General features: G+C 36.7%; 1 long non-coding RNA gene across 1 annotated transcript in view; it reads left to right on the plus strand.

Moving 5' to 3' along the window:
- LOC132350507 (uncharacterized) overlaps positions 1–25986 on the plus strand; it is a 74101-nt gene extending 48115 nt beyond the window's left edge. Inside the window, exons 3-5 of the long non-coding RNA XR_009497938.1 lie at positions 20404–20525; positions 24634–24720; positions 25911–25986. This is a non-coding gene — a long non-coding RNA (uncharacterized LOC132350507). The remainder of the gene's footprint in view (positions 1–20403; positions 20526–24633; positions 24721–25910) is intronic.
- Positions 25987–26783: the final 797 nt, after the last annotated feature.

Consider the following 26783-nt stretch of genomic DNA (forward strand, 5'->3'; position numbering starts at 1 on the left):
TATGATGCAGTAATTTGAATTTTGGTGCAGGTGATGAGTTTGAAAAATGTGTGTGCAGCTTCTTGCAATATAATTTAGAGAAATGGCTAGGCTAATTGTGTGTAGGTAAATAGACCTTGCATGCTAGCCACTCTTGAGAGTCAAGACTGTATCAAGCTTTTCCCATAGGAGAGAAAGCTTCTTGGCCCTTTATATAGGGCAGTCTGAGGCATGCGTACATGCCTTCTGGTCTGTTTTGATGTCGCAAACCTATGCGTGAATTGTTGACCCTCTTTGATCACATGAGGCTGACCAAGTCGCCTTTGATTCCCAGAAGCTTGGAACCTCTCTCTTTTGTCTGCCATCCCTCATGCTCAGCAATTTGCCAAAGTAACATCTTTCTCTGAGGTCCATTGCATTTCTAAGTACATTTTAGAATCAGCTCACCAATTTAAAAAAAAGCAAAGTTTTTTTTTGTTGTTGCAGTTGCTTTGCTTTTATAGATCAATTTGAAATTTGGGAAGCATTGATAATGTAATGATATCATGTCTTGAAATTCATGAACTTAGAATCTCACTCTATCTAGATATTTTAAAATTTCTCTAAGCAATAATTCATAGTAATTTTTTTGTGCCATGGTCTTTCACATCTTTTGTTAGATTGATTGCTATATATATTAATACTTTTTGATGCTGTTGTAAATCATATTGCTTTTCTAATTTTATTTTCAAATTGTTTATTGCAATGTGATTTCAGAGAAAACACAGTGCTGATAGCTGTTTGACTCTGAGCCTAGCCAGAGTGAAAAGACCTTTTTAACACGCCAAACATTCACTTGGGACTCAAGAAAAAGCACGAAGTGTAAAGTAATCGATTATGGAATATTCATCTTGTATCTAGCACCTTTCTAAATTCACTTACTAATTTCAGATTTTCTATATCCAACATCATGTTATCTGTGGTAAAGACTATGTCACTTCTTTCCTTCTAATTATTATGCTCTTCATTTCTTTATCTTGCTTTATTGTGCAGGCTAGAAGTTCCAGTAAAATATTGAATGGCAGTGATTATAGTGGACATCTTTGTCTTATTCCTGACATTAGGGAAAAATGATAACAATAGTTTACCTTTAAGTCTGATGTTAATTATAGTTTGTTTTAGATACTTTTATCAGGTTAAATATTTCTACCTTTTTCTAGTGTGCTGAAAGCTTTTATCATAAATATATAATAAAACTTATCAAATTCCCTTTCAACAATAAATGTTCTTGTTCATCTCTTGTAATATTTCTTACCTTAGAGTCTAGTTTACTGATATTAATAGAGGCAGAATATTTTATGTAGCATTTATATGGTATAATTTATTCTATCATTTTACTTTCAACCTATCCGTGTCTTTATATTAATGTGTATTTCTTATAAATAGTAAAGTTGGATCTGATTGATACTAGTCTGACAATCTCTGTCTTTAAATTGGACTGTTTCATTTGTACTTAACATATTTGGAGTTAATTGCACCATCTTGCTATTTGTTTTTTATTGGTCTCATTGGTTATTTGATCTTTCTTTCCTAACTTCTTTTATGTTGATCATTATTTTTATTAATCCATTTTATTTCTTTTATAATCTTTCCCTCATTTATTTAATAATATTATTTTGTTGGTTACCCTAGAAGTGAAAAATAAGTGCATCCTAAACTACTGTGTAATGTTAAATAGTACTGTTGAGTTCTTAGTCTCTGTGGTATCTAGATCATTATTTCTATATATTATTCCTCACTAAAATAAATTAAGTCTCTTTGGAGTGGCTTACTACGGGTTTGAGTCGGGGGTAGAAAACGAGCCTGGAACATCCTGTTGAAACAGAAAACAAGGATGTACTCAAAAAAATTAATGGGGGGTGGGAGTTCATATCAAATGGATTAAGAATTGGCTTGATCCTCAGCAAAATGCTAGCAAACCAACTCCAACAATACATTATAAGGATCGTACACCATGATCAAGTGGGATTTATTCCAGAAATGCAAGGATTTTCAATTATCTGCAAATCAATCAATGTGATACACAACATTAACAAATTGAAGAATAAAAACGATATAATCATCTCAACAGATGTAGAAAAAGCTTTTGATAAAATTCAACATCCACTTATGATAAATACTCTTCAGAAGGTGGGCAAAGAGGGAACATACCTCAACATAATAAAGGCCATGTATGACATACCCACAGCTAACATCATACTCAACAGTGAAAAACTGAAAGCATTTCCTTTAAGATCAAGAACAAGACAAGGATGCCCACTCTTGCCACTTTTGATTTTTTAGGCCGCACCACGCGGCATGCAGGATCTTATTTCCCCAACCAGGGATCGAACCTGTGCCCCCTGTTTTGGGAGCTCGGAATCTTAACTACTGGACTGCCAGGGAAGTCCCTCTTGCCACTTTTATTCAACATAGTTTTGGAAGTCCTAGCCACAGCAATCAGAGAAGAAAAAGAAATACCAGAAAGAGAAATTAAGGAAGTGACCCCACCTTTAATATTCATAGCAGCATTATTTACAATAGCCAAGACGTGGAAGCAACCTAAATGTCCTTGAACAGATGAATGGATAAAGGAGGTGTGGTATATATACACAATGGAATATTACTCAGCTATAAAAAAATAATAAAATAATGCTATTTGCAGCAACATGGATGGACCTAGAATTTATCATATTAAGTGAAGTAAGCCAGACAAAGACAGATATCATATGATATCACTTATATATGGAATCTAAAAAAAAATGATACAAAGGAACTTATTTACAAAACAGAAATAGACTCACAGACATAGAAAACAAACATGGGTACCAAAGAGGGTAGCAGGGGTGGGGCAGAGGGGAGAGATAATTTAGGAATTTGGGATTGACATATACACACTACTATATATAAAGGTAAACAAGGACCTGCTGTATAACATGGGGAACTATATTCAAAATCTTGTAATAACGTATAATGGAAAAGAATCTGAAAAAGTATATATATATATATGCATATACATATACATATAATATATGTATATACATATGTATATATAAATATAATTTTGTTGTGAGCATGAGCAATTTCAATAGTATCTTATTGTTTGTATCACTAATCAGGGCATATAATTCTGTACATCTTACCTTCCAGGTTATATATATATATATATATATATATATATATATGTATATATATATATATATATTCTTTAGGGCACCACAACAGTCCCCATTCCATAAAATTTAAATCATAAAGAAAATGTACCTGCAGGCAATAGGAAGAACTGGTGCTATGACAGAAGCTGTTCTTTAAGATTATGCCCAATTGTGAAAGCAGAAATTTTCTAAAAAATATGAAATTTCAAAATGACAGAAACAGTTTTCTTTCAAAGATCTCTCTGGCATCATTGCAAAATGCTTAGTGTATGTTTTCCTTGTGGTTTCAGAATAGGAACATTTCCTGCTCTATTTACAAAGAGAAAAAAGATTTTCTATAATGAAAATTGGCCCCCATATGGGACTAATGCTGATGAGTTACTAGCCTAAAACTATACCAGCCATAATCCCTGAAGTTTAACTTTCCAATTCTCCAGGACTTTCAAAGAAAAAATTAATTTTATCCGAAGACAAATGTGTTACTATTTAATAAAACTAAGCCAGATGACTGTGTCAGTGAAAAATGAGGAATTTATATAGAGCCCTTCTCTATTTGAATAGGACCACTGAATTGAATAGTGCTAACTCCCAGACCTGAAAGATGAGGTGAATGAGAGAAAAAATTTTTGACTGAAGAAATATGTGGCTACTAAACTATAAAATATCCAGTGAATTTGAGTTAGCAAGAGAACAAACTTGTGTTCTTAGAATGATTGTCCTTGCAGCTGCTGATGAACTGTGGACATGTGTTATACCAAATAATCCAGGAATTTGGCAACATTATATAATAATTTATTTACCAAAATGTCACTAAGGCCGTGGAACATATAATGCAACCAATTGGTTTTTCCTGTGTTGGTCCTCTTGGGGAGTAGTTCTGTAGTAGGTACATGACTCAAACCAGTAGAATTAGGATCAGGCCTGAGATTTGTGCTAAAAAATGGGAAAGTAGTGTTTTTAGCAATCAGAATAGACTGGACTCTGCTGCAGAAAAAAATACTCCCTGGCAGCTTAATTTCTTGCTCATATCAAGTCTAATTCATGATGGGCAGCCCTCTGCTATATTGTAGATCTTCTGTACGAAACATGGGGCCTCTAACAGGATGCAGGCCTTTTTGTATTTTATGAACACCCTTCAAACAAGATGATTTATTGAGCTGTTTTGCAGGATTTTGCCAGTTACCAACACCCCCGCCAGCTGCAGCATCTTTTTTGACAAGTTCAGTCTGTTCTTTCTTATTGCAGCAAACTCTCAGTCCTGATATTTTCATACAGATTAGTCTTGTCGTATCAACTAGATTGCACATTAGTTGAAATAGAGTCCTGTAACCCCCTGGTCATATATAGTTTAGAGGACATAATAGTATTTCAAATAAGATTTCTTGGTTTTTTGATTCATCAGTTCTCAGAGGTATCCGACATTGCAGCTCTTTTCACTTTATGTACTCAGACATTTTATACAAGGGGAACAACAAAAATCTTGAATTGTGTCTATAAATCTTGCTATTCTTTTCATCTTTGTTACTAGCCAGTAAAGGAGCAAGGGGTTGAGATGTAATGTTTCAAGTCAGGGACCTTCTCTGATCCCACAATCAATCTCTCCCTAGGTATCTTCAGAGTTGAACATTTGTAACTGATGGATGCTTCCCATCTTGCCTGTTTACATTACTGCTGGTAACACAAGTTGTGTTGAATATTTTATACTTTTCTACATTTCCACTCACTGCTTTGACACCGTTGTAGGTTGAGTGCTGGTGTGCCTAAATGAGTAACAGAATGGTGTATTGTTCTAGCGCCATCTCTTGTTCTAGCACCATCATCTAAGGTCTAAGGCTTTTGGGAGATATCAAACTGTTACCTCGTACATAATCTGCTAATTAAGGAGCATCAGTTAGCAAATGAATAGCAATGAGCTATCATGTAAAAACCAATTTTAGTCTACTTAGCATACCTCCTAGAACCATCTTTCAGCAAGAAATTTCTAATCTATATTAAATTTGCATTTAAAAAATGAAAATGGAGGCCCATGGATCAATATAAACAAGAGGAGAACTGACTCAAAATCATTTCCACTTTTTAACCTGAAATGTGCTCTCAGATTCAGTATGTTATTGGTATTTACTTCATCTTCAAGGAATTTTATCGTTAGACATCTTGATAGCATGAGAAAAGTGTCAAAGGCCAATATTTTTCCTGCTGAGTCATCTAGGTACCTCTTTGGAGGCCTTTGTATTACATTCTGGGCAAAGAAAAACCTGGTTCTGAGAAGCTGTTATGTGGAGCTGGGGTCTGTTTTGCTTGGCACGAATGATGTCCTAAAGTGGCAGTCAACAAAGTGGTCAAATGGAGCAGGCTTGCCTTTCCAAAGAAAAATACGTGAGGAGCAGCCTAGGAGGCAGGGCTACTGAGAAGCAGGTCTCTTTAAAAGGTCAAGATTTCTAGGTGAGTGAAACCTTGTCTGCTAAAAAGCCTCTGAGTAACGGTTCTCCTTAAACTCACCCTAGATTTTATCTTTTTATCTTACCCAAATAAAAAATGAATTTACCCAACTGAGACATATGGAATCACATCTTAAAGTTCTCAGGACTTGCCAAGTCCTTTGTCCTTTGCCTGAGCCCAGCAGTCCTGTTCTGCAGCCAGTCTGTTGCTTTCCTTCACTAAGGCCCTATTGCTGCAGCCCTGTTGTTGCCAGGAGTCCTTGTCAGCACTGCTTCTTGGCAGGTCTTCCTGGGAGCTAGTGGTACTCTGATAAATTTGAGGATGCAGATACCTGACACAATCCATTAGTTTTGGAGTCACACATTCTCCTGGCTTGGCCAATACTGTCTGAGTCATCTGCCTCTAAAGTCAAGGTGAAGAGGAACTCAGGCATGAGGGTCAGAAAATGAGGAGGGAGGAAAGGAGGAAGATGAAGGAGAGGAAAAGGACATTCTCTATAGTTGAAAAGCAGAGCAGAGAGTTGAATATTTTAAGACTAGAAGAGGTTAGAATTTAGGTGTAAAGAAGTGTCAAGAAATCCAGACTTACCATGCTATTTAAAACAAAGGACAATTCTGGCCCAGGAAAGTATGCTGATTTTGATGATGATGATGATGGTGATGATAACAATAATTGACATTTATTAAGTGGTCATTGTAGTCAAGGCGTAGTTTGAAATTGTTTTGCATATATTTCTAATCTGCATCTTCTAACAAACTTAGAAAGTATATGCTCTTAACGTGTCACATGTAATGAAGCTGAGGCTCAGGAATGAGAAATAGCTTGCCTAGGGCAGCACAGGTAAAGGGCACAGCGCTGAGATTCTGACTTAATTCTAACTGATCCATGGTATGTGTCTTTTTTTTTTCAATTATTTTAAATATTGTAGTAGATACTGTAGGTACACTGCTCAGATACCCCTGATCACTTTTACCTGCTGTGGGTGCGTAGCTACTAACTTCTGTGTGCCTCTCCTAAGAACTGACATCCACAACTTTCTTTTGAGGACTATCCCTGGGCTACTGGAGCCTCTTTGACCAGAGCAGGAAGTGTTTAGTAATTTACAGCCCCCTGCATGACCCCAAACCAGTGACTGACTGGTGTAGTGTCCTGAAAGCCTAACAACTTTGCATCAGGTTGGGACAGACAACTGTGATAAACTACAGAGGAGTTGATCTCCAGAGCTCCTTATTGGATCAGGCAGAAATGCGACTTCACCTGATATCATACCTTTGTTTGGCCTCATCCCCCTATGCATCTTGCAACTCCCACTCCTTTACTGGTTTCTCCTGGTGGCATTTATTAATAAATCACTGGGACACTAATCTTTGCCTCAGTGTCTGCTTCTGGGGAATCTGAACTAAGACAAATATGGTTTGCTCTTGCTCCAAATTTGACCTTGGAAAAAGAAATAATTTTAATAATGGGGTTTATATAATAATAATGTATACAACTAATGAAGAAACCTTAGAAATTATCTCAGTATTTAAAAATTTTTTTTATTTATTAAAGTACAGTTGACATACAATATTAGTTTCAGTTGTACAACATAGTGATTTGACATTTATATACATTACTAATTGATGACAATGATAAGTCTAGTGATCATCTGTCACCATAAAAAAGTTATGACAATATTATTGACTATATTCTCTACTCAGTACATTATATCCCCATGACTTTATTTATTTTATAACTGAAAGATTGTATCTCTTAATCCCCTTCACCTATTTTGCCCAAACACTTACCCCCTTCCCCTCTGGTGACCACCGGTTTGTTCTCTGTATCTATTAGTTTGTTTCTCTTCTCTTTTATTTGTTCATTTGTTTTGTATTTTTAGATTTCACATATAAATGAAATTTTACAATATTTGTCTTTCTCTGTATGACTTATTTCACTTAGCATAATCCCCTCTAAGTACATCCATGCTGTTGCAAATGGCAAGATTTCGGTGTGTTTTTTTTTTTTTTTAACTTATTTAATTTATTTATTTTTGGCTGCACTGGGTCTTTGCTGCTGCACGTGGGCTTTCTCTAGTTGCGGCGAGCAGGAGCTGCTCTTCGTTGTGGTGCGCGGGCTTCTCATTTCAGTGGCTTCTCTTGTTACGGAGCACAGGCTCTAGGCACGTGGGCTTCAGTAGTTGTGGCACCCAGGCTTCAGTAGTTGTGGCTCATGGGCTCTAGGGCGCAGGCTCAGTAGCTGTGGCGTACGGGCCCAGTTGCTCCACGGCATGTGGGATCTTCCCGGACCAGGGCCTTGAACCCGTGTCTCCTGCATTGGCAGGCAGATTCTTAACCACTGTGCCACCAGGGAAGCCCAAGATTTCATTTTTTTAATAGTTACATTCCATTATGTGTATCACATCTTCTTTATCCATTCACCTATCAATGAGCACTTAGGTTGCTTTCATATCTTGGCTGTTATAAATAATGCTGCAATGAAAAGTTAGAGTGCATATATCTTTTCAAATTAGTGCCTTCATTTTCTTTGGATAAATACCTAGAAATAGAGTTGCTGGATCATATGATAGTTCTATTTTTAATTTTTTGAAGAACCTCCATACTTTTTCCAAAGTGCCTGCACCAATTTACATTCTCTACCAACAGTGCACAAGGGTCCCCTTCACCATATCCTCACCAACACTTGTTATTTCCTGTGTTTTTGGTGATGGCCATTTTGACAGGCATGAGGTAATATCTCACTGTGGTTTTGATATGTATGTCCCTGATGATTTGTGATGTTGAGCATGTTTTCATTGTCTGTTGGCCATCTGTAGGTTTTCCTTGGAAAAATGTCTCTTCAGGTCCTCTGTCCATTTTTTAATTAGATTGTTTGGTTTTTGATATTGAGTTGGGTGAGTTCTTCATATATTCTGGATATTAACCCCTTATCTGATATATGATTTGTGAATATCTTTTCCTATTCAGTAGGTTGCCTTTTTATTTTGTTAATGTTTTCTTTGCTGTGAAAAAGCTTCTTAGTTTGATGCAGTCCCATTTGTTTATTTTTGCTTTTGTTGCCCTTGCCTGAGGAGACAGGTCCAAAGAAATGTTGCTCAGACTGATGTCAAAGAATGTACTGTCTCTTTTTATTGTCTGATTGCTGTGGCTAGGACTTCCAGCACTATGTTGAATAAAAGTGGCAGTAGTGGTTATCCTTGCCTTGTTCCTGATCTTAGAGGAAGTGCTTTCAGCTTACCACCATTGAGTATGTTGTTGGCTGTAGGTTTGTCATATGTGACCTTTATTATGTTGAGGTGTGTGGATGTTGAATTTTGTCAAATGCTTTTTCTGTTTTTATTGAGATGACCCTGTGATTTTTATCCTTCATTTTGTTAATTTGGTGTATGATGTTGATTGATTTGCAGATATCAAAGCATCCTTGCATCCGACTTGATCATGGTGTATAATCGTCTTAATGTATAATTGAATTTGGTTTGCTAATATTTTGTTGATGATATTTTCATCTATGTTCATTGGTGATATTGGCCTGTAATTTTTTTTGTGTGGTGTCTTTTTCTGGTTTTGGTATCAGTGTGATGCTGGCTTCATGGAATAAGTTCAGAAGCATTCTTTCCTCTTCAATTTTTGGGAATAGTTTGAGAAGTGCAGGTGTTAACTCTTCTTTAAATGTTTGCTAGAATTTATTTGTGAATCCATCTGGTCTTAGACTTTGTTTATTGGAAGGTTTTTGATTACTGATCCAATTTCATTACTGGTAATCAGTCTGTCCAGATTTTCTACTTCTTTTTAATATCGATTAACACCCCAGTTACCCCTGATTCATTCATTCATAATTCATTCATTTATTCATTGGTCAGGCATATATATCTATCAAGCACGTGGCGTCTTTCCAGATGCTCACAAATGCCCTTCATGTAGAGGGGAAAAGAGCCACCTCCACTGCATGTGCTAACTGAATATACCTGCTGAGAGAAGGGAAAACAGGTAAAGAAGATTTAGCGAAATGAACTTCTTTAAGCCCCTGTGAAACCTTTCTATTATGCCCAGTCTAATTTTTCCCAGGATCTGCATCCAGAGGTTAGAGCTCTTTTTCATGGCTGGATTTGTATATAAGTTATAGAGTCTGGGGCTGGGAGTGGTGGTGGCAGGATTCAGGGTAGAAACTGACATCAGTGAAGTTTTGTTACGTGTGTTACATATAATAGGTACACTGGCCTCTGTAATCCTTATGAGGTGATCATGGGATGGAGGGAAAATCAGAGAAGCAAAATATCGTGGGATGAAACTAAGAAGGTTAAATGTGGGAATGAGATTTAATCTGTGTTGGAATACCTCCATGAGATAGAATTCTTGGAGTAAAGTGCATGATGAGCCCAAGATTTCGAACTTAGGTCTCTTCAAGCCCATAAACATTGCTTCTATCCACTTACTATTATTTTTTTACTCATTTTTTACTTTGTTTACCTCACTTGTCTCATTTTCTCCTTATACAAGAATTGTGTATTATCTGCATATTCTATCATCTCTCTCTCTCATTCGTACAGTACAGTCTCTCTCATTCAGTAACCCTTGGCTGTTTTCCAGAGTCAGAGATGTAGTACCTATTTTAGCTTTAATATGCTGTTCTTTTTTCCTAATGACATTCTCCATCTTCTAATCCAGAATATGAACATACGCAGTATTTCATGAGGAATATAAAAATGAAATTCCAGACAATGGCATCACTATGTTGATTTAAATATAGTATCAAATATGGTTTTGAGATATATGTATATATTTAAAGGAACCAATGTATAAAAGAGAAACTCAAATTTTGTGTCTGTGTAAGACAGCAAATGTTTTACCTTTTATAGAAATATTGAATTTAGAAATACTACACAAAATATCTGGCATGAATCCTGGCACCCAGGGCAGAATGGAAGTTAGTATAGAAGACCCTTCAGCTGAGAAGACTCACAAACTCAGATCCCCTGAACTGAGTCAAATAGATTTGCTCTGTTTTTTTTCTGGTAGAAAATCTGGGTTAGTAGGAATTTTTATTTTTTCTTTTTCTCCCTTTTTATTTCAGTGGCTAAAATAAGACTAACTTTTGCAAATAAGTGTAGACTGTCAAAAATATGTTAAATCTAGCTGCATCTGTTATGAAGTAGCAATTGTCATGGTTCTATTTGTTGTGTGATTGTGTAGAAAATCATAAACTCAATAGCATAACTATAAATATGAATCAAGGCTCTGAATGCCCTCTCATGGAGAAACCATACCAAAGTACATACTCCACATTGAATTGAATATAAATCACATACTATACAATTTATCTACTTAAGGTATAAAATTTAGTGCTTTTTGGTATATTCACAGGATTGTGTAACCATCACAAAAATGTAAGTTTAGACATTTTTGTCCCCTTTAAAATAAACATTGTACCCATTTGCAAGCAATCCCCATTCTCCTCTACAACAGCCTCCCAGACCCTAAGCAGTTACTGATATAATTTGTGTCTCTAAAATATGCCTATTCAAGTTTCATATAAATGGAATCACAGAAAATGTCTTCTGTTATTGGCTTCTTTTACTTTCACTTAGCATAATGTTTTCAAGGTTCATCAATGTTGTAGCATATATCAGTATTCCATTCCTTTTTATTGCCAAATAGTATTATATTACATGGTTATGCCATATTTTGTTTATCTATTCACCAATTGATGGACATTTGGATTTTTCTACTCTTTGGAAATTATGAATAATGCTGCTGTGAACATTCATGTACAGGTTTCTGTGTGGACAAGTTTTCATTTCTTATGAGTATATACATAGGAGTAGAGTTGCTGGGCCATATGTAACTATGTTTAACATTTTGAGGAACTGTCAAACTGTTTTCCAAAATGGCTGTACCATTTTGCATTTCCACAAGTAATGTGTGAAAGTGCTAATTTCTCTGTATCCTCACCAGCACTTGCTCTTGTCTCTCTTTTTTATTACAGTTTCCTAGTGGTTGTAAACTGGTATTGTGTTGTGGTTTTGATTTGTATTTCTCTAATGACTAATGATGTTTAATTTCTTTTCATGTACTTACTAGCCATTTGTATATCTTCTTGGGAGAAATATCTACTGAAATCCCTTGCTCACTTTTTAAATGGGTTTTGTGCCTCCTTATTATTGAGTTGTGAGAGTTGTTTATAGATTCTGGAAACAAGTCTCTATCAGATATATAATTTGAAAATATTTTCTCCTATTCTGTGGATTATACTTTCACTTTGTTGATGATAGATTTCAGTACAAAATATTTAACTTTTGATGTAATCCAGTATATTTTTTCTTTTGTTGCTTATGCTATTTGTATTGTATCTAAGAAATTATTACCCAAGCAAGGTCAAGAAAATTTATATCTGCTTTCTCCTAAGTGTTTTTCAGTTTTAGCTCTTACATTTAGGCCTCAGAACTATTATGAGCTCATTTTTGAATATGTTGTGAGGTAGAGGTCCACCTTTGTTCTTTTAATGGGGCTACCAGTTGTACCAGCACCATTTGTTGAAAAGACTATTCATTCCCCATTGAATTGTTTTGGCAGCCTTGTAAAAAAAATCAGTTGACCATAAATGCATGGGTTTATATCTGGACTCTAAATTCTATTCTATTGATCTATCTGTCTATTTTATGCCAGTATTACACTATCTTGATTACTGTAGTTTTGTAGTAAGTTTTGAAATCAAGAAATGTGAGTCATCCAACTTTATTCTTTTTTCAAGATGGATTTGGCTCTTCTGTATTTTTTTTTGTATTTCTGTATGAATGTTTTGATCAGCTTGTCAATTTTTGCAGACTTGGCAGCTGAAATTTTGATAGAATTGTGTTGAATCTGTAGATCAATTTGGGGAGTATTGACATTTTAACAATACTTTCTTCCAATTCATGAACATGGAATGTCTTTCCATTTATTTAAACCTTTTTAAATTACTTTCAACAATGTTTTGTAGTGTTTAGTGTACAAGTCTTGCACTTCTTTTGTTGAATTTGTACCTGAGTATTTTATTCTTTTTGATTCTATTGTAAATGGAATTGTTTTCTTAAATTCATTTTCAAAATGTTCATTGCTAATGTGTAGAAATACAGTAGATTTTTATATATTGAACTTGTATCCTGAAGCCTTTCTGGACCTATTAGTTTATTAGTATTACTTAGCTTATATTATTAATTATTTTACTATTATTAGCATTAATTTTTAGTTGATTTAAAAATATATGTTTATACATACATACATATATGATCATATCATATGCAAACAGAGATGGTTTTACTTCGGTCTTCTTGTTTTTCATTGCCTAATTTCCCTGGTAGAACCTCTAGCACAATATTAAATAAAAATGGTAAAAGTTGACATCCTTGAATAGTTTCTGATCTTAGGGAGAAAGTATTAAGTCATTAACCATTAAATAACTCTAGTCATTGTTTTACACAGGTGTTACTTTGCCATGTTGAAGAAGTTCCTTTATATTCCTAGTTCACTAAATATTATTGTCAAATGGTGTTAGATATTATAAAAAATTTTTTGCATCAATTAATATGGTCGTGTAGTTTTTGTCATTTATACTATCAATAAGGTGTATTACATTATTTGATTTATACATGTTAAGCCAACTATGCATTACTGGGATAAATCCCATTTAGTCATGGTGGATAATGCTTTTTTTTTTTTTTATAGTCTATCTATAACACAAAATTAATTGATTCTATTAGAGAGTTGTTTTTTTTTAATTCTTGAATTTTATTTTATTTATTTTTTTATACAGCAGGTCCTTATTAGTCATCAGTTTTATACACATCAGTGTATACATGTCAATCCCAATCGCCCAATTCATCACACCACCACCCCCATCCCCCCGCCGCTTCCACCCCTTGGTGTCCATACGTTGTTCTCTACATCTGTGTCTCAACTTCTGCCCTGCAAACTGGTTCATCTGTACCATTTTTCTAGGTTCCACATACATGCGTTAATATACGATATTTGTTTTTCTCTTTCTGACTTACTTCACTCTGTATGACAGACTCTAAATCCATCCCCGTCTCAACAAATGACCCAGTTTCGTTCCTTTTTATGGCTGAGTAATATTCCGTTGTATGTATGTACCACAACTTCTTTATCCATTCATCTATCGATGGGCATTTAGGTTGTTTCCATGACCTGGCTATTATTGTAAATAGTGCTGCAATGAACATTGGGGTGCATGTGTCTTTTTGAATTATGGTTTTCTCAGGGTATATGCCCAGTAGTGGGATTGCTGGATCATATGGTAATTCTATTTTTAGTTCTTTAAGGAACCTCCATACTGTTCTCCATAGTGGCTGTATCAATTTACATTCCCACCAACAGTGCAAGAGGGTTCCCTTTTCTCCACACCCTCTCCAGCATTTGTTGTTTGTAGATTTGCTGATGATGCCCATTCTAACTGGTGTGGGGTGATACCTCATTGCAGTTTTGATTTGCATTTCTCTAATAATTAGTGATGTTGAGCAGCTTTTCATGTGCTTCGTGGCCATGTGTATATCTTCTTGGGAGAAATGTCTATTTAGATCTTCTGCCCATTTTTGGATTGGGTTGTTTGTTTCTTTAATATTGAACTGCATGAGCTGTTTATATATTTTGGAGATTAATCCTTTGTCCGTTGATTCGTTTGCAAATATTTTCTCCCATTCTGAGGGTTGTCTTTTCGTCTTGTTTATGGCTTCCTTTGCTGTGCAAAAGCTTTGAAGTTTCATTAGGTCCCATTTGTTTATTTTTGTTTTTATTTCCATTACTCTAGGAGGTGGATCAAAAAAGATCTTGCTGTGATTTATGTCAAAGAGTGTTCTTCCTATGTTTTCCTCTAAGAGTTTTGTAGTGTCCGGTCTTACATTTAGGTCTCTAATCCATTTTGAGTTTATTTTTGTGTATGGTGTTAGGGAATGTTCTAATTTCATTCTTTTACATGTAGCTGTCAAGTTTTCCCAGCACCACTTATTGAAGAGACTGTCTTTCCTCCATTGTATATCCTTGCCTCCTTTTTCATAAATTAGTTGACCATAGGTGCGTGGGTTTATCTCTGGGCTTTCTATCTTGTTCCATTGATCTGTTTCTGTTTTTGTGCCAGTACCATATTCTCTTGATTACTGTAGCTTTGTAATATAGTCTGAAGTCAGGGAGCCTGATTCCTCCAGCTCCGTTTTTTTCCCTCAAGACTGCTTTGGCTATTCGAGGTCTTTTGTGTCTCCATACAAATTTTAAGATTTTTTGTTCTAGTTCTGTAAAAATTGCCATTGGTAATTTGATAGGGATTGCATCGAATGTGTAGATTGCTTTGGGTAGTAGAGTCATTTTCACAATGTTGATTCTTCCAATCCAAGAACATGGTATATCCCTCCATCTGTTGGTATCATCTTTAATTTCTTTCATCAGTGTCTTATAGTTTTCTGCATACAGGTCTTTTGTCTCCCTAGGTAGGTTTATTCCTAGGTATTTTATTCTTTTTGTTGCAATGGTAAATGGGAGTGTTTCCTTAATTTCTCTTTCATATTTTTCATCATTAGTGCATAGGAACGCAAGAGATTTCTGTGCATTAATTTTGTATCCTGCAACTTTACCAAATTCATTGATTAGCTCTAGTAGTTTTCTGGTAGCATTTTTAGGATTCTCTATGTATAGTATCATGTCATCTGCAAACAATGACAGTTTTACTTCTTCTTTTCCAATTTGTATTCCTTTTATTTCTTTTTCTTCTCTGATTGTCGTGGCTAGGGCTTCCAAAATTATGCTGAATAATAGTGGTGAGGGTGGATATCCTTGTTTTGTTCCTGATCTTAGAGGAAATGCGTTCAGTTTTTCACCATTGAGAATGATGTTTGCTGTGGGTTTGTCATATATGGCCTTTATTATGTTGAGGTAGGTTCCCTCTATGCCCACTTTCTGGAGAGTTTTTATCATAAATGGGTGTTGAATTATGTCAAAAGCTTTTTCTGCATCTATTGAGATGATCATATGGTTTTTATTCTTCAGTTTGTTAACATGGTGTATCACACTGATTGACTGCATATATTGAAGAATCCTTGCATCCCTGGGATAAATCCCACTTGATCCTGGTGTATGATCCTTTTAATGTATTGTTGGATTCTGTTTGCTAGTATTTTGTTGAGGATTTTTGCATCTATATTCATCACTGATATTGGTCTCTAATTTTCTTTGTTTCTAGTATCTTTGTCTGGTTTTGGTATCAGGGTGATGGTGGCCTTGTATAATGAGTTTGGGAGTGTTCCTACCTCTGCAGTTTTCTTGAAAAGTTTGAGAAGGATGGGTGTTAGCTCTTCTCTAAATGTTTGATAGAATTCACCTGTGGAGCCATCTGGTCCTGGACTTTTGTTTGTTGGAAGATTTTTAATCACAGTTTCAATTTCATTACTTGTGATTGGTTTGTTCATATTTTCTATGTCTTCCTGGTTCAGCCTTGGAAGGTTATACCTTTCTAAGAATTTGTCCATTTCTTCTAGGTTGTCCATTTTATTGGTGTAGAGTTGCTTGTAGTAGTCTCTTAGGATGCTTTGTATTTCTGTGGTGTCTGTTGTAACTTCTCCTTTTTCATTTCTAATTTTATTCATTTGAGTCCTCTCCCTCTCTTTCTTGATGAGTCTGGCTAATGGTTTATCAATTTTGTTTATCTTCTCAAAGAACCAGCTTTTAGTTTTATTGATGTTTTCTATCATCTTCTTTGTTTCTATTTCTTTATTTCTGCTCTGATCTTTATGATTTCTTTCCTTCTGCTAACTTTGGGTTTTATTTGTTCTTCTTTCTCTAGTTCCTTTAGGTGTAAGGTTAGATTGTTTATTTGAGATTTTTCTTGTTTCTTGAGGTAGGCTTGTATAGGTATAAACTTCCCTCTTAGAGCTGCTTTTGCTGCATCCCATGGGTTTTGGATCATCGTGTTTTCATTGTCATTTGTCTCTAGGTATTTTTTGATTTCCTCTTTGACTTCTTCAGTGATCTCTTGGTTATTTAGTAAAGTATTGTTTAGCCTCCATGTGTTTGTGTTTTTTACATTTTTTTCCCTGTAATTCATTTCTAATCTCATAGCATTGTGGTCAGAAAAGATGCTTGATATGATTTCAATTTTCTTAAATTTACCGAGGCTTGATTTGTGACCCAAGATGTGATCTATCCTGGAGAATGTTCCATGCGCACTTGAGAAGAACGTGTAATAAGCTGTTTTTGGATGGAATGTACTATAAATATCAATTAAATCTATCTGGTCTATTGTGTCATTTAAAGCTTCTGTTTCCTTATTTACTTTCATTTTGGATGATCTGTCCATTAGTGTAAGTGAGGTGTTAAAGTCCCCCACTGTTATTGTGTTACTGTCGATTTCCTCTTTTATAGCTGTTAGCAGTTGCCTTATATATTGAGGTGCTCCTATGTTGGGTGCATATATATTTATAATTGTTATATCTTCTTCTTGGATTGATCCTTTGATCATTATGTAGTGTCCTTCCTTGTCTCTTGTAACATTCTTTATTTTAAAGTCTATTTTATCTGATATGAGTATTGTTACTTTAGCTTTCTTTTGATTTCCATTTGCATGGGATATCTTTTTCCATCCCCTCGCTTTCAGTCTCTATGTGTCCCTAGGTCTGAAGTGGGTCTCCTGTAGAAAGCATGTGTATGGGTCTTGTTTTTGTATCCATTCAGGAAGCCTGGGTCTTTTGGTTGGAGCATTTAATCCATTCACGTTTAAGGTAATTATCGATACGTATGTTCCTATGACCATTTTCTTAATTGTTTTGGGTTTGTTTTTGTAGGTCCTTCTCTTCTCTTGTGTTTCCCACTTAGAGAAGTTCCTTTACCATTTGTTGTAAAGCTGGTTTGGTGGTGCTGAATTCTCTTAGCTTTTGCTTGTCTGTAAAACTTTTGATTTCTCTATCGAATCTGAATGAGATCTTTGCTGCATAGAGTAATCTTGGTTATAGGTTCTTCCCTTTCATCACTTTAAGTATATCATGCCACTCCCTTCTGGCTTGTAGTGTTTCTGCTGAGAAATCAGCTGTTAACCTTATGGGAGTTCCCTTGTATGTTATTTGTCGTTTTTCCCTTGCTGCTTTCAATAATTTTTCTTTGTCTTCAATTTTTGCCAATTTGATTACTATGTGTCTCAGCGTGTTTCTCCTTGGGTTTATCCTGTATGGGACTCACTGCGCTTCCTGGACTTGGGTGGCTATTTCCTTTCCCATGTTAGGGAAGTTTTCGACTATAATCTCTTCAATTATTTTCTCAGGTCCTTGCTCTCTCTCTTGTCCTTCTGGGACCCCTGTAATGCGAATGTTGTTGCGTTTAATGTTGTCCCAGCGGTCTCTTAGGCTGTCTTCATTTCTTTTCATTCTTTTTTCTTTAGTCTGTTCCACAGCAGTGAATTCCACCCTTCTGTCTTCCAGGTCACTTTTCCGTTCTTCTGCCTCAGTTATTCTGCTATTGATACCTTCTAGTGTAGTTTTCGTTTCAGTTATTGTATTGGTCATCTCTGTTTGTTTGTTCTTTAATTCTTCTAGGTCTTTGTTAAACATTTCTTGCATCTTCTTGATCTTTGCCTCCATTGTTTTTCTGAGGTGCTGGATCATCTTCACTATCATTCTGAATTCTTTTTCTGGAAGGTTGCCTATCTCCACTTCATTTGGTTGTTTTTCTGGGGTTTTATTTTTTTTCTTCATCTGGTACATAGCCCTCTGCCTTTTCATCTTGTCTATCTTCCTGTGAATGTGGTTTTTGTTCCACAGGCTGCAGGACTGTAGTTCTTCTTGCTTCTGCTATCTGCCCTCTGTTGGATGAGTCTATCTAAGAGACTTGTGTAAGTTTTCTGATCGATAATCCTTTTTATATCTTGCTAGATTTGGTTTTCTAGTACTTTGCTGAGAATTTTTGATTCTGTATTTGTAGGGTATATTGGTTTGTATATTTTTTTTCTTGTGGTATGTTTGTCTGGTGTTGGTATCAAGATAATTCTGGCCTCATAGAATGAGTTGGGAAGTGTTTCTTCCTGTTTTCTTTTTTTGGGAACAATTTGTGAAGTATTTGCATCAATTCTTCTGTGAACCTCTGATGTAATTCATCAGTGAAGCCATGTAGGCCTGGACTTTCTTTGTGGTAAGTTCTTAAATTACTAAGTTGATCTCTTTGCTTTTATAGATCAATTCAGATTGTCTAATTTTTCTTGAGCCAGTTTCAGTAATTTGTGTCAAGAATTTATCAGTTTTGTCTAAGTTACCTAATTTATTAACATACTGTTGTTCATAGTATTCCCTTATTATATATTTTACTTCTGTGTACTCAGTTGTGATGTCCTCTCTTGATTCCTGAATTTTGTAGTTTGACTTCTCTCTCTCTGTCTCTCTCTCTCCAGTCTACCTTAAAGGGTTGTCAATTTTGTTATCTCTTCAATGAACCAGTTTTTGGCTTTGTTGATTTTTCTCTGTCATTTTTCTACTCTCTATTTTGTTTGTTTCTGTTCTAGTTTTCATCGTTTATTTCCTTTTGCATTCTTTGGGTTTAGTCTACTTTGAATCAGGGGTGGTTTAGATCTCCCTTCCCCTCAACTTGACTTCTTTCTTTGAGTTTTTGATTCCCTTTGATTTAAGTCTTCTGATGAATTCCATGAGCTCAAGTCTGTAAGAAACAACTGTGTTGGACTGGGCATCAGATTCCAGCATTGACAGATATTTCCAATTAACTTTGCCACAGTGGGATTTCATTATTCAATATGTTCTTGTATATCTTTTAAAAAATAATATTAAGATTAATAGCTGAATGGGATTGCTAAACTCAAAAATGTTTGAGAATAATGAAGGATAAAAAGAAATCAATTTATAGAGGTATTGTTCACTATGCTAAGAAATGAGACTCATGTAATACATGATTTCATGGCTCCTTCTTTCAACATTTGCTTGTTGAGAGTTTGATAAAGTGTCAGGCACTGAGTTGGGTGCTATAGGAGCTAGGAAGAAGAATGAGATTAAATGCCATTTAGATCAAGAGAAAGGACACATTATAATAATTACAATAACAGTGGGTGTATGTTAAGAAGGTGATGTACAATATTCAGAAAGAAGGCAACCTGTAGCTGCCTGGAGAATTCAGGAAGCTTTTTTCTTGTAAATACATCTTGAAGAATGACTGGGGACTCCCCTGGTGGCACAGTGGTTAAGAACCCACCTGCCAATGCAGGGGACACCGGTTCGATTCCTGGTCGGGGAAGATCCCACATGCTGTGGAGCAAGTAGCCCCCGCTCACCGCAACTAGAGAAAGCCTGTGCACAGCAACGAAGACCCAACACAGCCAAAAATAAATAAAAGATAAATAAATAAATAAAAATAAAAATAAAAACAGAATTTATAAAAAAAAAATGACTGGGAATTTAGAGAAAGAGATTTGAAATTTCAGGCAGAGGCAATAACATTTCCAAGGATGCATAATGAACTTTCATCGGTTGAGAACTTGGAGTACCTTTTGGGAACAAGTTATGGTATCTGGTATAGTTTGTTATAATTTGGCTATCTTAAGAAGACATCATAAGAGGAAGAATTCTGCAGATGGTTGTGATCAAGAAGTAAGCTCTCAGACTGGAATTCAGTTTCCTGGTACAGAGATCTCATTGCTGGCTCTCCAGATATGTTCTTTATTATGTTTATTCAGCTTCCTATCTGATTTGCTGTTTCAGTTTAGAGGCTTTTTCCCATTCCTTCCCAGGTTTAATTTTGGTATTTATTTCCTGTTTTGGCTTTAATCTTCTCTTCTTCTGGAATAGAAGTTTCTCAGGTGCAAAACAACTAACTGAGGCCTGAGTCCAGCACCCAGTGTACCAACATTGCACCCCTAAGGACAGCTCAATGAGAGTCAATTTAAAATATGATCAGTGAAGCTGAGAAGGTAGGTATGTGTGATTTGGGGAAGGATTGGGGGAAAGAGTATACTGGATTTTTCTGCAAAGTGTAAAATATTTATTTGATTTTATGTTTTGAAATTGTATTCTTTAGAGAAACAGGGATCCTTAGAAGTATCTCTGGGCTCACTACCTGGGACATGGGGAAGTTGAGTGAGTGCAGTTTTACTGCCCTCTTTTCTATTGCCTTCTTCTTTCTCTCTTTCTACATTCGTTTATATGCCTTGAGATTTGCATAATATTTTGGTTTTATACACTGAAGGTCTACATAATATTTGATTTGAAAAAATTTAAAAGATCCCTGCTGGAGAAAGAGATAAAATTATAACTATCAGCAATGAAGATCCCTAAGTATTTTTGAGGGAAACAAATAATTTAATTTGGGTTTTAGAAGATAATACTGGTGACAGGATGGAGGATACCCTGGAGGAGAAAGAAAGAACTAGATGTGGGGGGGGAGGGGGAAGTTGTTGAAGGAGTCTGGGCAGGGAGGACACAGACCTGAACTAAGGCTTTAGAAGTTAGAATGGAGAGTAATGTGACACCGTCAAGAGGCATTTGAGAGGTAGTACAGATAAGATTTTATAACAAATTGACTAGATTTAGGGCCAGCAATGGAAGGCTGTCATTTTTACCTTTGGCTGTCATAACTGGGAAGTCCAATGGGTGGATTTGTCTTCAGGTGCAGCTATTTTAGATAATGCCTTTAGGTTCTTATCTTTCTTCATCTCTTGAATTTTCATCCTTCTAAGCTGGTTTCCTTCTTGAGAAGGCTTCCTACTATGCAGTGAGATGATCCCTAGAATATATAGGCTTACAAGTTTATTATTTCAGTGGAAGAGTACAACTCTTTTGCCATCCAGAATCCATGTCAATCCAAATAAGAGACTCTTATTGACCCTGCTTGGGTCATGTGCCCACCAGTACCAATTACTGAATCCGAAAGATTTATATTTCCCGTTAACTTTGGATGTTTTAGAAGGGTGTTTAAACTTTTACATTGCTAGTTACCTTAAGACACTGGTGGGATGTAATGGCTCTATTTTATACTCCCCACTTTCCCTCATTTTCACATAGTCCCTGTAAGGATAGAGAATGATGTAAATAAGTGCCAATGGAGAGCTCTTGAATTTAGGCAGTACTGAACATTTCTAAGTTTCAGAGGAAAATTAGAATCTATTCCCCTTTGGGCATTTCTACGTGAGAGCTGAAGTGATGACCAGACCTGTATTGGGCTGTGGGTGAGGGGAGGGACAGGCTGGAACCCCACAAAGGGGTTGGCCTCATGGATGCCTTCTTACTCCTTGCAGCCTTAAGTCTCACCAAAACAGGCTCTTATCTGGACAGATAGGAGACATGGAGTTTATACTAGTGGTTAAATCCTGGGCAGCCACAGACTAATGAGAATGGAGAGAAGAAAGGAAGGAAATCACAATAGGCAGGAGAGAAGGAAAGAACTTGTCCTTACTTTTCTTCAAGAGGTTTTCCATATTGTAGGATATTATAGGTCAGGACTTTCACAGTGGGCTTTCACTCTTTTATGGCACTTTCCAAAAATGGGTGTGAGGTAGAAAGATGGAAGTGAGCAATGGTGAGCCCTGAATATAGATACTAGATCACAGGAAAAGATTCAATATAGACAAAAAAAATATGCAAACAGCAAATAAAAATAAAGAAATGATTTTATAGAATATTTTTAAAAATCCTTCAATTTATTTCTGTGCTGGTCTTTTGAGACCATCTAGTCCAATGGATCCAAGTCCTGGCTGTCCTTTAGAGTCGTCTGTGGAACTTGATAAAGATACAGAAGCCTGGATCCTTTCTGGACCTACTGAATTGGAATTTTTGGAGTTGGGTATTAGACATTTGCTGTTTTACAAACACTGCTCAAGACATTCTGTGTCTCAGGCTGTTGGAATCTACCCTGCATGCAGCCCAGGCTCCCCTGAAACTGTACCAGCCTACAGGTTGAGTTGGGTTAAAACCACACATATCACTGTCTCTCATCCCTGCTTCTCCCATAAGACTTAAGTTTGCTGAAAGTTCCCTAAAATATTTTGGTGTCCCTAGGGGGAGTCTTATATGAGCTTATGAACAGGTCTGGGCAGATGCCATGTAATGTTCACTGAGGCCTGATGCTCCAGCAATCACTACTACAGCTTCCTCAGAAGGATCCAGTCTTGCCCCAGTGCTCAAAATCTCCCTCTGGGCATCTTCCCTTGTACCTTGGATCCTCAGAGCTTTGTGGATGGCCTATACTGGGCCATTGTGAGTCCTCTTCCAGGAGTTCTCTTTCTAGCCCATCTTTCACAAGACCTATAAAATAACTGTGGTTCTCATCAGCAGACCAAGGCACTTATAAAAGAAGAAACTGAGTATCAGAGAGCTTGTGGGACTGGCGCAAATGAGCCAGGGTGTGAGGAACACAGCTGAATCAGCACCAAGGGGCTCAGGTCCAGCTCTAAGCCCCATCCACAGCATGGTTGCTTAGATCTGTAATGAGCTTGCTTTGCTTCCATGTCATGTCTCTCTGGTCCAGGCTGGTTAAAAATTTGGAAACTTGGATAAAAGATGCAAAAATATCAAATGCTCGGATTATCAGAGTGAAAATTATGCATCTTCCAGAGAAAGAAATTATGCTTCATTCAGATGTGAACTAAGTTTTATTTTAGCCCCAGAGATATTGCTCATTTTCCAGATGTCAGGGACAATTCAAGTTAGGACAAAGAAAGAATTAGGTTTATTCTAGATATGGATAAGGAGCAGAGCTGGGCAGCAGCAAGAGAGGAGAGGTTAATGTAGAGTTTAATGCTTGAAAACGTGCTGATCACTTTCCAGGAGAAACCTGTCAGACCGGGGCCACATAGGCAGATAACAAATTCACTTACCTTTGTTGCTCTGAGAGCTAGTAGAAAAATCAAACGGAGTGTACAGGACACAGCATGAAGTTTTGACCTCGTTCCAAGTCAAGGAAGCTGGAATTACATTACCTATTTTTTAAAGTTTACTCTGGATGTTATATGTCAGGCTGGGAGACCATAGTACTCATTGCTGTGAGAGCTCCCTGCCTCCATGGACCTTTGGAACCCAGGGGTGTGCATGTGTATATCTAGGTATTTGGGGTAGAAAGTCTATTTAATGAAAGCACTCACCCCAGCTCCTGGAAAGAACTGGACTCTAATAGTGTTGTAGCATTAAAGAATCAGCAGTTGGTGGCTTTGGTTTTTTAAATTTGATTTAATCCCTCACATAATAAGGCAACACCATGCCAAAGGCATTGAGCTTCCACTGTCCCATCAGGCATGGTTGCAAGGGGTAGTCGAGGTGACCACCATCAGCAGCATACTCCCAAGTGGCTTACTTAAGTGATTGTGGCTAGGAAGAGAGGATGGAGGACTGTGACATAATCACCCTACTCAGCACTCACATGGCTTCCTCCTTTCCTCCACCAGGCTCAGATTTATAAATATGCATCCTTTATCCATGAGGGCTGCTTTGACTTCTGAAGATCAGCAGAGACACCATATACATTTCCTTTTATTTACTATGAACAAAATAGCATTCCCAGAGGAAATGGGGCATGCAGTAACAGAGACCCTTTCGGGACAAATAGAATTTGGGCTACGTTTAGAGTAATGTCGCTAAAGCTCCAACCTCTTCTCCCTTCAGTGAAAGAGGGAGCCACATTTGAAGTTTTGCCGTGTTATCTACTAGCTCATGATCTGAGAGATAGCAAGATGTAAAAATAGAAGTGAAGGGCTACATCTTTTGGAATAAAGAAACCCTAGAGAGAAAGCAAGTGATTTAAAGAGAACCAACACTGGAAAATCACAAAATCACACTGGGGCTAGAGATTTATGGATTTAGAAAAAGAGAGCAATGAATATGCGAGTGGTTTTATATTTTGAACTCTTCGAGATGCACATATAATAAATTTCCAACCTCTTTTTGGTGTCATGCAAATCCAAGGGCTTCTTGACAGAGTGGACAAAAAAGTGATAGGGAAGAAACAAAGAGAGCAAAAGAGGATAAGTGATGCTGGACACATTTTTATGCACAAGACGATGACTTTTCCTGGGTAATGTTGATTACCAGATAGAGAAGACTTGATGTCATAAAAACGTCACAGAACCTCAGAAGCTAGTAACCATGGGACATCCTGATGCTGGTGATTGAAATCTGGTAAGTTGTGTTTCACATTGCCTGTCAGACACAACTTATCCCAGGCTACATGGACATGTTAATGTTCACAAGGGACATGATTATTGGAATAGTTTGTGGACTGTCGTGTGGAGAGAGTGGGCTGGCTTAACTCATATCCAAAAGCCCTGTCCAATGATTTTTACAATTAGGTATTATTATGGCAATATATTTTAAAAATATAGTATTTTCTCAATGTTATACTTAATATGTACAGCCCTCTCCAAGTGAAATCAGAGGAGGTTTTATGCAGAGACACTTTTATAGATCCTGTAAGTCACACCATCATATAGGTAGTAAATGTTTATATTTTTATAGAAATATTGATCGATATACTGCCATCATTTTTATATTCACAGTCCCTTCTTATTCCATCATCCTCCAAACAAATTTCTTACTTCTTTCCCTCGATGGTATGATTTTTGCTCCTTTGGCCATTTGAAAAGACTGTTTAATTTTTCTTCAGTGTTATCAAATAGATCAATACTCCTAGGTTGGTGACCGAAGTTTCTTTGTATTGTGCAGTCTTACACTTTTTGTGTAGTGAGGAATTTTAAAACACTTATTTTCTGAATGGGCTTTTTTCATGGGTATCACAGAGTAATAGAAATAAAGAAAGATTAATTAGAAAGCAAATGCATATGCCCATTGGATGGAGGTGTGAGATGAAGAGGCTCCAGGAACATCAGGAGGCTGGTTACGAGCCAGAGGGAGAGTCTCAGGTGGAGACCGCATTAGTCAAACAGCAGGATTCCCCTGTTTTGATTGGGTTTGCCTCTAGAGCTAAAGGCATTTCTTTGCTTACACAGTGACAAGAGGCAGGGATGAGGAGGAGAGCAAGAAAACATCCACACATCTGTAACCACCATTTACAGAGCACGTGGTGTGTCCCAGGCCCCTGCTAAGCCTTGTACAAGCCCAGTGTTATTTAATATTCCCACTGCCCTAGGAGGTGGGTACTGTTGTCACTTACATCCTATGGATGAAGAAACTGAAGCTTAGAGAAACTAAGTCAGTTCCTCAATTTCACATCTCTAGAATGGCAGGGGTGGGATTTGGTTTTATGTGATTAGAAAGACCTTAATCCTTATGATGTATATCTAAGAGATTATTATTATTATTGAGCTAACTTCTTAGAGTTGGAGCGCCTCAGTGCCTTTTGGCCTTTACAGGGTGAAGACTTTCTGCAGGGAGCAGACAGCAAAGTTTCAGCCTTTGAGAGCCTCTGCTTGCCATCAGCTGTGAGTGCCCACACAATAAACCAAGCATCCTCCAGGTGGACCCTGGCTTTGAAATTTAGAGCTGTGTGCAATAGTGAGAGAACCAGGGATTTAAAAAAATCAGCAGTTTTGAAACAGAAAGGGAGAAAAAGGTGCATAAAGATAACTCTATTAAAGACATCAAAATGTCTCTTGTTTAAGGTTGAAAAACTTATAGCATGCCAGAACACTATAATATTACAAATGACTGTCAGTAGTCATCCTTTTTCTTTCTTTGTCATGTTTATGCCTGGGGATAAAATATTTGATCATTTTTCTTTTAATGGTCTTAAATAAATGGACAAGCTTTGAGAGCCACGATACCTGCAGATGTAAAATTTTAAAAAGAGAGAGAGGTAAGTTTAGGGTCTAGAGATTTTTTTCTTTTTTCCCATGCATACTACATCATCTAAGTCAATCTGGCAGAAAAGAGATTTATCGTTGAGGACGGAAATCTGTCAAGAAGGTAATTGTGCCCATGAATCCATCTTGGAAGAAGAAAGGCAAAAAGGAGGAGAAGTTTCCAAAGGGAAGCCCCTCTCCAGGGTGCATACTTGTGAGTCAGGAGAGTTTTGGGTTCAGGTTTATCCAGCACACACTTAATTGGGCTGACAGAGATACCTTCTTCAAAGATAATCGTGTGTAAGTAAATCTTTGGGTGGTGGGAGAAGGATTATGGATCATATTTGCTTTTCTCCTTTCCTTTTCTGAGATTCTTATCATCAGTCAACTCCAATAACTAGATCGTTGAGTCTCAGAATCCTCCAGGTGATTCTGATGGATGGT

The sequence above is a fragment of the Balaenoptera ricei genome, chromosome 16 (assembly GCF_028023285.1).
Source record: "Balaenoptera ricei isolate mBalRic1 chromosome 16, mBalRic1.hap2, whole genome shotgun sequence".
Classification (NCBI taxonomy): domain Eukaryota; kingdom Metazoa; phylum Chordata; class Mammalia; order Artiodactyla; family Balaenopteridae; genus Balaenoptera; species Balaenoptera ricei.